This window comes from Branchiostoma belcheri, unplaced genomic scaffold (genome assembly GCF_001625305.1).
Source record: "Branchiostoma belcheri isolate BF01 breed outbred unplaced genomic scaffold, Haploidv18h27 scaffold23, whole genome shotgun sequence".
NCBI classification, from domain to species: Eukaryota; Metazoa; Chordata; class Leptocardii; order Amphioxiformes; family Branchiostomatidae; genus Branchiostoma; species Branchiostoma belcheri.
In genome coordinates this window covers 1,622,214-1,634,259 of record NW_017803824.1, presented here as the reverse complement: position 1 = coordinate 1,634,259, position 12,046 = coordinate 1,622,214, and the positions used below count along the sequence as shown (strand labels likewise).

At 42.9% G+C, this 12,046-nt stretch overlaps 1 pseudogene; it reads left to right on the top strand.

Moving 5' to 3' along the window:
* The window catches only part of LOC109470681, a 15,400-nt pseudogene extending 3,554 nt beyond the window's left edge, over nucleotides 1-11,846 (top strand).
* The last annotated feature ends 200 nt before the right edge of the window (nucleotides 11,847-12,046 follow it).

Here is a 12,046-nt window from a genome sequence, read left to right as displayed (position 1 = left end):
ATAAGGTAGGTGGCTTTTGTTATGTGAACATGGGTTTGTTCAATGTTTTCGTTTGTTGAAAATAAATGTTCTTTTTGAACTTTAGATCTGCGTTTGTTTATAACTCTGGTCTGGTTGCAGATATGAAGAATATGTGCAAAAGATTGAAAAACCATGATCCCTAAATTCATCATCTTTGTTGAAATTTGAATACTAGTATATAGAAACGACAGAACTTAAGATTCAGAGTCTAGTCAAATAGAAAAAAAAGCCTACCTTAAAAATGTTTCGCCCCCGTTGGCCCGAGCGCCGCCTAGCGGTAGCTGTGATAATTTCCCCGATATTGCAAGGCTAATGCGCAGAGTTGAAGGTTGACACCCCTTTGACTTATCAAGCTCCTGTCATTCAAAGTTGTTACAAATTTTGATGATTTCAAATGGAGCACGGAGACCTAATCTTCCTAGCTCTACACTCTTCTCGAAAGAAATCCCCTGACAAAGTTTTACAAGATGCCACAAGAATTCGAACTCCGCGGATAATTCATTCCTTCGCTCTATCTGCCTCATTATGAATCCCATCTCCGCGGAGCTCATTCCGCTAACCCCCGTGCCTCCGTCCACCAGACGTGTCGTGGTGTGGAACAAAGTATCGAGGGTTTCTCGTCGTCTTTCCACGAGCCTTTTTCGGTTCAGATCGTCGGGATTTCATCCTACATACAACTCAGGTACGTGCCAAGAACTTGTCTACTCAACGGTTATCGATGTGACGGGAGAATAACACGTACAAGTTTATTTACGCTCTCTGAGTCTGTAGCTAGCTAGCCGCTAGCGGCGTGTGTGCCGCTTGTGAGAAGTTCTATACTGCTCGAAAATACAACAGTTTCTTGCTTGTAATCAAGTTTCTGCCAGAAACAACAGAGCTTATATAGAGCAGCACACGCACGCAAACTTTATATTTTTGTTGTGCCCTCCTAGGCCAAAAAGATCATTTCCAAATCAGAAAATGTTGTTGACACCTCAGCGAAGGTCTAAAGGGGGTTATGTCGTCTCCCTAAAAATTAAAAATATATCACAACAGAAGTGCTTGGATGTTGTACAAATAATAAAATTGAATTTTTTTCTACAAATGTACATTTAATTTTGCAGACAAAGTGGATTTTGTTTTGTTTGAAATTTGGTAGTTCTTTCGAGATAGAATATGTTTTAAACCCCCCAATGTGCCTCGTAACGGTCTTCCCGCCCAAACATCTGGTTTCTATCATGGGGGAAAAGTCTGGAGTCAGGGGAGGTTCATTAACTCTCGTACATGTTGCGTTATTGATTGAGGGGGATTTAGGGATGATTCATTGACTATTTTAGAAGGAAGCTTTGTCGACTGAAGGGATATTTGAGGGTAAATGCAGGCTTTCTGATCACATCTTTTTCTTTTCCATTTTCCATAGGATTCTATAGTCCAGTAGTGCTACCTGCCCTGCTGAAAGGGAAAACAGGATTCCATAGTCCAGTAGTGCTGAAGGGAAAAACAGGATTCCATAGTCCAGTAGTGCTGAAGGGAAAAACAGGATTCCTTAGTCCAGCACTGCTGAAAGGAAAACAGGATTCCATAGTCCAGTAGTGCCGAAGGGCAAACAAGATTCCATAGTCCAGTAGTGCTGAAAGGGAAAACAGGATTCCATAGTCCAGTAGTGCTGAAGGGAAAACAGGATTCCATAGTCCAGTAGTGCTGAAGGGAAAACAGGATTCCATAGTCCAGTAGTGCCGAAGGGCAAACAAGATTCCATAGTCCAGTAGTGCTGAAAGGGAAAACAGGATTCCATAGTCCAGTAGTGCTGAAGGGAAAAACAGGATTCCTTAGTCCAGCGGTGCTGAAAGGAAAACAGGATTCCATAGTCCAGTAGTGCTGAAGGGAAAACAGTGAGGCTTCACCTGTGTTCTTCCAGACATCAGTACTCTGGTGTAGCAGTTCAAGATATTGCAGGTAAGAACATGTTATTAACTTCTCCAAGAAAGTTATTTTTACTTACATTTTAGTTGCATTTGTATGTAATGTGGTTGAACAGCATATTGCAAGATGCTTTTGGACCAACTGTCATGAAATTACAATGTAGGCTTAATCTAGTCCCATTGAAGAAATGATTTTTTTTGCATTTGATAAAGGTTCAAACAAACCGATGGCGTCAAAACTATCATAGCAAGCAACATCTTTCCAGTAATGCTCTTTTCTCTATGCAAGTTTAAGAACTTTGTGATACTTTTGTCAACTTTAGTGTTTATATGGTCAGCATGATATATGTCCTGAGTAGACAGAAACTTTTGAATTTAAATGTTGTTCATCTTCATACTCCAGGACTACAGAGGTGAGTTCGGCTTTTTTTACCATGGCAACAAACAGCAATGCCTCTGATGGCATCGAAGTTGGATCGGGTAGGAGGTCTGCCACCAAAACATACAAGTGTGAGGAGTGCCGCAGACAGTTCGGTTATCTGAGTCATCTAAAGACACACATGAGGACTCACACAGGGGAGAAACCCTACAAGTGTGAGGAGTGCAGCAGGCAATTCAGTCAGCTGGTTAGTCTGAAGACTCACATGCGGACTCACACAGGTGAGAAACCCTACAAGTGTGAGGAGTGCGGCAGGCAGTTCAGTGAGCTGTGTAATCTGAAGAGACACATGCGGACTCACACAGGGGAGAAACCCTACAAGTGTGAGGAGTGCAGCAGGCAGTTCAGTTATCTGGGTAATCTAAAGACACACATGCGGACTCACACACTTGAAAAACCCTACAAGTGTGAGGAGTGCAGCAGGAAGTTCAGTCAGCTGGGTATACTGAAGAAACACATGGGGACTCACACAGGGGAGAAACTCTACAGGTGTGAGGAGTGCAACAGGCAGTTCAGTGAGCTGTGTAATCTGAAGAGACACATGCAGACTCACACAGGTGAGAAACCCTACAAGTGTGAGGAGTGCAACAGGCAGTTCAGTGAGCTGTGTAATCTGAAGAGACACATGCAGACTCACACAGGTGAGAAACCATACAAGTGTGAGGAGTGCAGCAGGCAGTTCAGTCAGATGGGTACTCTGAAGACTCACATGCGGACCCACACAGGTGAAAAACCCTACAAGTGTGAGGAGTGCAGCAGACAGTTCAGTCAGCTAAGTAGTCTGAAGACTCACATGCGGACTCACACAGGGGAGAAACCTTACAAGTGTGAGGAGTGCAGTAGGCAGTTCAGAGAGCTTGGTAAACTTAAGAAACACATGTGGACTCACACAGGTGAGAAACCCTACAGGTGTGAGGAATGCAACAGGCAGTTTAGTGAGCTGTGTAATCTGAAGAAACACATGCAGACTCACAGGGGAGAAACCTTACAAGTGTGAGGAGTGCTACAGGTAGTTCAGAGAGCTTGGTAAACTTAAGAAACACATGCGGACTCACACAGGTGAGAAACCCTACAAATGTGAGAAGTGTGGCAAGCAGTACAGTGAGCGGGGTAATTTGAAGAAACACATGCGGACTCACTTGTGAGAAACCCCACAGGTGCAACTGAGGAGTACAAACAAAACCGCACAGTTTTGAGGATTAAGGTGTGAGCCTGGTCCTATGAAATATCCAGCTTGCAAAGTCCGACAGGGAAGAAACTCTAACAGTGTGAGGAGTGCAGCAGACAGTTTAGTCACCTGGCAAGTGCAAACTCTTCAGTGGGAGATTTTAGAATACCTCAGGTTAATTGTTTTGTGTGATGGTCGTATTGACCTAAAGAAGGTGAATCATGTGAAACCAGACACACACACGAAAAAAAATCAAAGAAATACTAGGATTGAGCTGATGTAGAAATTTTATGTTGTACAAGCCACCATTATGACTAAGAGTTTGCATGTGTTATAGAGGAAGAGAGTTTTGTTTTTATAGAAGGATTACCGTCCAATATTAGCATGTAAGATTTTATTCTGTTAACCTAGATATTTATAGAATGAGTTTATTTAGTCTAGTATTTGTTCTCTTGTTTCTGACTAATGGTTGCGATAGATGGTAGAATAAGTGGATGAAGTTGTAAGTGCATAGAAAGAAGTTTGTTGCTGATTTTCTACTACATTACATTTTGTAGCGATAGAACTAATAGGTAGTTGTTATAGAGCCTGATATTTACTCATCAAGTACATGTACATGTATAATGTATATAAGGTTGGTGGCCTTTTGAGCTTTTGTTATGTGAACATCGGTTTGTTCAACGTTTTTGTTGAAAATAAATGTTCCTTTTTAACTTTAGATCTGCGTTTTGTTTATAACTCTGGTTTGGTTGCAGACTTCTTCTTCTTCTTCTTCTTCTTTCCCGTACGTGCACAACCTCAATAAGTTGAGGGCTCCGGCACGGTGAGGGGTAGGGGTTTTTGGTTTGGATTTGGGGTGTCGCTCTTATTTTGTATTGTGTATATGATGTGTATATATATGTTGTTGTAGTCTGTTGGCTACAGACTACAAGCTCCTCAATGGGCAGGGGCGCCACTCCCTGTCCGCCAGCTGGGTGGCGGTGAGTACCCGTGACTCTTGTTTGGGGTTACAAGGTGTGAATGGCATTTTTAAATGCCTGCAGTGACTTTGCTTTCACCACACTATCTGGTAGGCGGTTCCATTCTCTAACAGTTTTAGAGAAGAAGGAATTTAGGTGATAGTCAGCTCGTGAGCTTGGAGGGTGGAGGGCTAAGCTGTTTTCAGTGCGAGAGGGAGCTTGTAGCCCCTTGCTTGCTAGCGGCATGTGCATAGCTACAATGTTATTTGTGATCTTATAAAACATCTGTAAGCGGGCGTTTCGCCTCCTTTCTACGAGCAAAGGCCAGTCAAGTGTGACTAGCATGTTAGACACACTAGACTGCCGTCTGTAGCGGCGGAGGGCAAAACGCGCCGCCCTTCTTTGGACAGCCTCCAGGTTCCTTATATTACTCTGGGTATAAGGATCCCATACCGTCTGACAATACTCAAGTATAGGGCGCACTAGGGTTTTGTAAGCCCGGGCCTTGACCTGTGGATTTGCAATGTTAATATTGCGTCTCAGGAAATTAACGGTATTGTTGGCTTTTGAGGATTTGGAGACTTTGGAGACTTGCAGATATGAAGAATATGTGAAAAATATTGAATAACCATGATCCATAAATTCATAATCTTTGTTGAAACTCGAATACTAGTATATAGAAATGACAGAACTTAAGATTCAGAGTCTAGTCAAATAGAAAAAAAGCCTATCTTAAAAATGTTTCGCCCCGTTGGCCCGAGCGCCGCCTAGCGGCAGCTGTGATAATTGCCCCGATATTGCAAGGCTATATGCGCAGAGTTGAAGGTTGACACCCCTTGGACTTATCAAGCTCCTGTCATTCAAAGTTGTTACAAATTTTGATGATTTCAAATGGAGCACGGAGACAAAATCTTCCTAGCTCTACACTCTTCTCGAAAGAAATCCCTTGACAAAGTTTTACAAGATGCCACAAGAATTCGAACTCCGCGGATGATTAATTCCTTCGCTCTATCTGCCTCATTATGAATCCCATCTCCGCGGAGCTCATTCCGCTAACCCCTGTACCTCCGTCCACCAGACGCGTCGTGGTGAGGAAGAAAGTATCGAGGGTTTCTCGTCGTCTTTCTACGAGCCCTTTTCGGTTCAGATAGTCGGGATTTCATCCTACATACAACTCAGGTACGTACCAAGAGCTTGTCTGCTGTACAGTTCTCTATGTGACAGGAGAATAACTCGTTACAAGTTTGTTTTACGCTCTCTGAGTCTGTAACTAGCTAGCCGCTAACGACGTGTGTGCCGCTTATAAAAAGTTATGTACTGCTCAAAAAGTAACGGTTTATTGTTTGTAAACAAGTTTCTGTCAGCAGCAACCGTAGAGTGTTTATGTAGTAGCACACGTGCACAAACTTTGGTTTTGTTGTGCCCTTGTAGGTGCAAAATGATTTAGATCGTTGCCTGGGAAAATGTTGTTGCAGGGGTCTAGAAGGGGTTATATCGTCTCCGTAAAAATTGAAAATCAAACACGACAACAGAAGTTCTTGCTCATTGAACAGATAATTAAATTGTCTTTCTATAAATGTACACTTGATGTTAACGAAAAATGGTAATTTGTTGGTTGAAACTTGAAATGTAGAAGTTCTGTCGAGGTAGAATATACTGTAAACCCCCAAATGTGCCTCGTAACGGTCTTCCCGCCCAGACATCTGGTTTCCATCACTGAGGAAAGGTCTGGAGTCAGGGGAGGTTCATTAACTCTCGTACATGTTACGTTATTGATTGAGGGGCAGTTGGGGGTGATCCACTAACTATCTAAAGGGGATTACTTTGTCGACAGAGGGGATATTTGAAGGAAAATGTATGCAGGCTTTCTGATCACAGTTTTTGTTTTGCATTGTCAACAGGATTCAACAGTCCAGTAGTGCTGGAGGGAAAACAGGATTCCATAGTCCAGTGGTGCTGAAGGGAAACAGGATTCCATAGTCCAGTTGTGCTGAAGGGAAACGGGATTCCATAGTCCAGTAGTGCTGAAGGGAAAACAGGATTCCATAGTCCAGTAGTGCTCAAAAAGGAAAACAGTGAGGCTTCACCTGTGTTCTTCCAGACATCAGTACTCTGGTGTAGCAGCTCAAGACTTGACTGTGTTAAAGATATTTTGCAGGTAAGAACATGTTATTAACTTCTCCAAGAAAGTTATTTTTACTTACATTTTAGTTGCATTTGTATGTTTGTGGTTGAACAGCATAAATTGCAAGATGCTTTGGACCAATTGTCATGAAATTAGGCTTCATCTAGTCCCATTGAAGAAATGATTTTTTTTGCATTTGATAAAGGTTCAAACAAACCGATGGCGTCAAAACTATCACAGCAAGCACCCGCTTTCCAGTAATACTCTTTTCTCTATGCAAGTTTAAGAACTTTTTATACTTTCTTCAACATTAGTGTTTATCAATCAATCCATAGCCTTTATTTATACTGGAAATGCCCTGTCGGCCTTAGCCACTCTTCCCAGAGGTCCAGTTGAGGGGGGGTGGTCACGGGAACACAATAAATAAGTAAATTAAATTCAAATCAATACAAAAATATGGTCAGCATGATATATGTCCTGAGTAGACAGAAACTTTTGAAATTAAATGTTGTTTATCTACATACTCCAGGACTACAGAGGTGAATTCAGCTTTTGTTACCATGGCAACAAACAGCGGTGGCTCTGGTGGCATCAAAATTGGATCGGATGGGAGATCTGCCACCAAAACATACAAGTGTGAGGAGTGCAGCAGGCAGTTCAGTCATCTATGTAATCTCAAGACACACATGCGGACTCACACTGGGGAGAAACCCTACAGGTGTGAGGAGTGCTGCAGGCAGTTCAGTCGGCTGTATAGTCTGAAGACTCACATGCGAACTCATACAGGTGAGAAACCTTGCAGGTGTGAGGAGTGCAGCAGGCAGTTCAGTGAGCTTGGTAAACTGAAGAACCACATGCGGACTCACACAGGTGAGAAACCCTACAAGTGTGAGGAGTGCAGCAGGCAGTTCAGTCAGCTAAGTAGTCTGAAGACACACATGCGGATTCACACAGGGGAAAAACCCTACAAGTGTGAGGAATGCAGCAAGCAGTTCAGAGAGCCGGGTAATCTTAAGAAACACATGCAGACTCACACAGGGGAGAAACCCTACAGGTGTGAGGAGTGCAGCAGGAAGTTCAGTCAGCTGGGTAATCTAAAGATTCACATGCGGACTCACACAGGGGAGAAACCCTACAGGTGTGAGGAGTGCAGCAAGCAATTCAGTCAGTTTGGTGATCTGAAGACTCACATGCGGATTCACACAGGTGAGAAACCCTACCGGTGTGAGGAGTGCAGTAAGAAATTCAATGAGCTGGGTAAACTGAAGAACCACATGCGGACTCACACAGGTGAGAAACCCTACAGGTGTGAGGAGTGCAACAGGCAGTTCAGTGAGCTTGGTAAATTTAAGAAACACATGCGGACTCACACTGGGGAGAAACCCTACAAGTGTAAGAAGTGCAGCAGGCAGTTCAGTCAGCTGGGTAATTTGAAGAAACACATGCAGACTCACTTGTGAGAAACTCTACAGGTGTAACCGAGGAGTACAAAACCGCACAGTTTTGCGGACTGAGTTGTGAGCCTGGTCCTATATGAAGTATCCAAGTTGCAAAGTCTGACAGGGAAGAAACTCCAACAGGTGTGAGGAGTGCAGCAGACTGTTTAGTCACCTGGCAATTTTAGAATACCTCAGGTGGATCATGTGAAAACAGACACGAAAAAAAAAAAATTAAAGAAATACTAGGATTAAAGATTTGAGCTGATGTAGAAATTTTATGTTGTACAAGCCACCATTATGACTAAGAGCTAGTTTTACCTGTTATCTCTCTGTATTGTGAAAGTGAGGGATCAAACTGGTAAATGAAAATCTATGTACTAGGTCTTCATGATGTACTACAAACAGTGACTTTAAAACTGTGTATAAAGTTTGCCTTAGTGTCTTTTAATTTTTTTATAGAATGTTTTGTTTCTTGGTAACGTTGGACTACATGTCGTACATCTGATATGTAGCATTCCACGGCATTGCATAGCAACTTTGTCGATATAGGGTATGTAAAGTACCATATATCTAGCTTTCTTTAACCTAAGTTTGCATGTTTTGAGTCCTTTTCTTATAGAGGAAGAGAGTTTTGTTTTTATAGAAGGATTACCATCCAATATTAGCATGTTAGATTTTATTCTGTTAACCTAGATATTTATAGAATAAGTTTATTTAGTCCAGTATTTGTTCTCTTGTTTCTGACTATTGGTTGCGATAAATGATAGAATTAGTGGATGTAGTTGTAACTGTAAGTGCATAGAAAGAAGTTTGTTGCTGATATTCTACTATATTACATTTTGTAGCGATAGAACTAACAAGTAGTTGTTATAGAGCCTGATATTTACTCTTCAAGTAGGTGGCCTTTTGAGCTTTTGTTATGTGAACATGGGTTTGTTCAACGTTTTTGTTTGTTGAAAATAAATGTTGTTTTTTAACTTAAGATCTGCGTTTGTTTATAACTCTGGTCTGGTTGCAGATATGAAGACTATGTGCAAAATATTGAAACACCATGATCCATAAATTCATAATCTTTGTTGAAATTTGAATACTAGTATATAGAAACGACAGAACTTAAGATTCAGAGTCTAGTCAAATAGAAAAAAAGCCTACCTAAATGTTTCGCCCCGTTGGCCCGAGCGCTGCCTAGCGGTAGCTGTGATAATTGCCCCGATATTGCAAGGCTAATGCGCAGAGTTGGACTTATCAAGCTCCTGTCATTCAGTTGTTACAAATTTTGATGATTTCAAATGGAGCACGGAGACCAAATCTTCCTAGCACTACACTCTTGAAAGAAATCCCTTGACAAAGTTTTACAAGATGCCACAAGAATTAATTCGAACTCCGCGGATAATTAATTCCTTCGCTCTATCTGCTTCATTATGAATCCCACCTCCGCGGAGCTCATTCCGCTAACCCCCGTGTCTCCGTCCCTCACCAGATCAGACGTGTCGTGGTGTGGAAGAAAGTATCGAGGGTTTCTCGTCGTCTTTCTACGAGCCTTTTTCGGTTCAGATCGTCGGGATTTCATCCTAGATACAACCCAGGTACGTGCCAAGAACTTGTCTACTCAACGGTTATCGATGTGACGGGAGAATAACACGTACAAGTTTGTTTACGCTCTCTGAGTCTGTAACTAGCTAGCCGCTAGCGACGTGTGTGCCGCTTGTGAGAAGTTCTTTACCCCTCGAAAAGTAGCGGTTTCTTGTTTATAAACACGTTTCTGTCAGCAGCAACGTTAGACAGTATATGTAGTAGCACACGTGCACTAACTTTGTTTGATTTTGTTGTGCCCTTCTTGGTGCAAAATGATTTAGATCGTTGCCTGAGAAAATGTTGTTGAAGGGGTCTAGAAGGGGTTATATCGTCTCCATGAAAATTGAAAATCAAACACTACTACAGAAGTGCTTGTACAAATGTACACTTCTATAAATGTACACTAGATGTTAAAGAAAAACGGTAATTTGTGGGTTGAAATGTAGAAAATCTTTCGAGATAGAATATATTGTAAACCCCCAAATGTGCCTCGTAACGGTCTTCCCGCCCAGACATCTGGTTTACATCACGGAGGAAAGGTCTGGAGTCAGGGGAGGTTCATTAACTCTCGTACATGTTACGTTATTGATTGAGGGGCAGCCAGGGGTGATTCACTAATTATCTAAATGGGATTGCTTTGTCGATAAAGGGATATTTGAAGGAAATGCAGGCTTTCTGATCACAGTTTTTGTTTTGCGTTTTCCACAGGATTCCACAGACCAGTAGTGCTGCCTGCCCTGCTTAAAAGGAAAACAGGATTCCATAGTCCAGTACTGCTGAAGGGAAAACAGGATTCCATAGACCAGTAGTGCTGAAAGGAAAACAGGATTCCAAAGTCCAGTAGTGCTGAAGGGAAAACAGGATTCCATAGGTGAATTCAGCTTTTGAAACCATGGCAACAAGCAGCAATGGCTCTGATGGTATCGAAGTTGGACCGGATGGGAGATCTGCCACCAAAACATACAAGTGTGAGGAGTGCAGCAGGCAGTTCAGTCATCTGTGTAATCTCAAGACACACATGCGAACTCATACAGGTGAGAAACCTTACAAGTGTGAGGAATGCAGCAGGCAGTTCAGTCTGCTGGCTAATCTGAAGACACACATGCGGACTAACACAGGTGAGAAACCCTACAGGTGTGAGGAGTGCAGCAGGCAATTCAATGAGCTGGGTCATCTGAAGAAACACATGCGGACTCACACAGGTGAGAAACCCTACAAGTGTGAGGAGTGCAGCAGGCAGTTCAGTCAGCTGGGTACTCTGAAGAGACACATGCGGACTCACACAGGGAAGAAACCCTACAAGTGTGAGGAGTGCAGCAGGCAGTTCAGTCAACTGGGTAATCTAAAGATTCACTTGCGGACTCACACAGGTGAGAAACCCTACAGGTGTGAGGAGTGTAGCACACAGTTCAGTCAACTGTATAATCTAAAGATTCACATGCGGACTCACACACTTGAAAAACCCTACACGTGTGAGGAGTGCAGCAAGCGATTCAGTCAGCTTGGTGATCTGAAGACTCACATGCGGACCCACACCATGGAGAAACCCTACAGGTGTGAGGAGTGCAGCAAGCAGTTCAGTCAGCTGGGTACTCTGAAGACTCACATGCGGACTCACACAGGTGAGAAACCTTACAAGTGTGAGGAGTGCAGCATGCAGTTCAGTCGGCTGGGTACTCAGAAGACTCACATGCGGACTCACACAGGTGAGAAACCCTACAAGTGTGAGGTATGCAGCAGGCAGTTCAGTCTGCTGTGTAATCTGAAGACACACATGCGGATTCACACAGGTGAGAAACCCTACAGGTGTGAGGAGTGCAGTAAGAAATTCAATGAGCTGGGTAAACTGAAGAACCACATGCGGACTCACACAGGTGAGAAACCCTACAAGTGTGAGGAGTGCAGTAGGCAGTTCAGAGAGCCTGGTCATCTTAAGAAACACATGCGGACTCACACAGGTGAGAAACCCTACAGGTGTGAGGAGTGCAGCAAGCAGTTCAGTCAGCTGGGTAATCTGAAGAGACACAAGCAGACACACCTTTGAGAAACCCTGCAGGTGTGACTGAGGAGTACAAACAAAACCGCACAGTTTTGAGGATTGAGTTGTGAGCCTGGTCCTATGAAATATCCAGCTTGCAAAGTCTGACAGGGAAGAAACTCCATCAGTGTGAGGAGTACAGCAAACTGCTCAAGTCACCTGGGTCATTCATTTCAAGAGACACCTGCAAACTCTTAGGTGGGAGATTTTAGAATACCTCAGGTTTGTGAAGGTCGTATTGACCTAAAGAAGGTGGATCATGTGAAACCAGACACCAAAAAAAAATCAAAGAATTACTTGGATTGAGCTGATTTCATGTTGTACAAGCCACCATTATGACTAAGAGCAAGTTTTACTTTTTTTTTCTATGCGGTAAAAAAA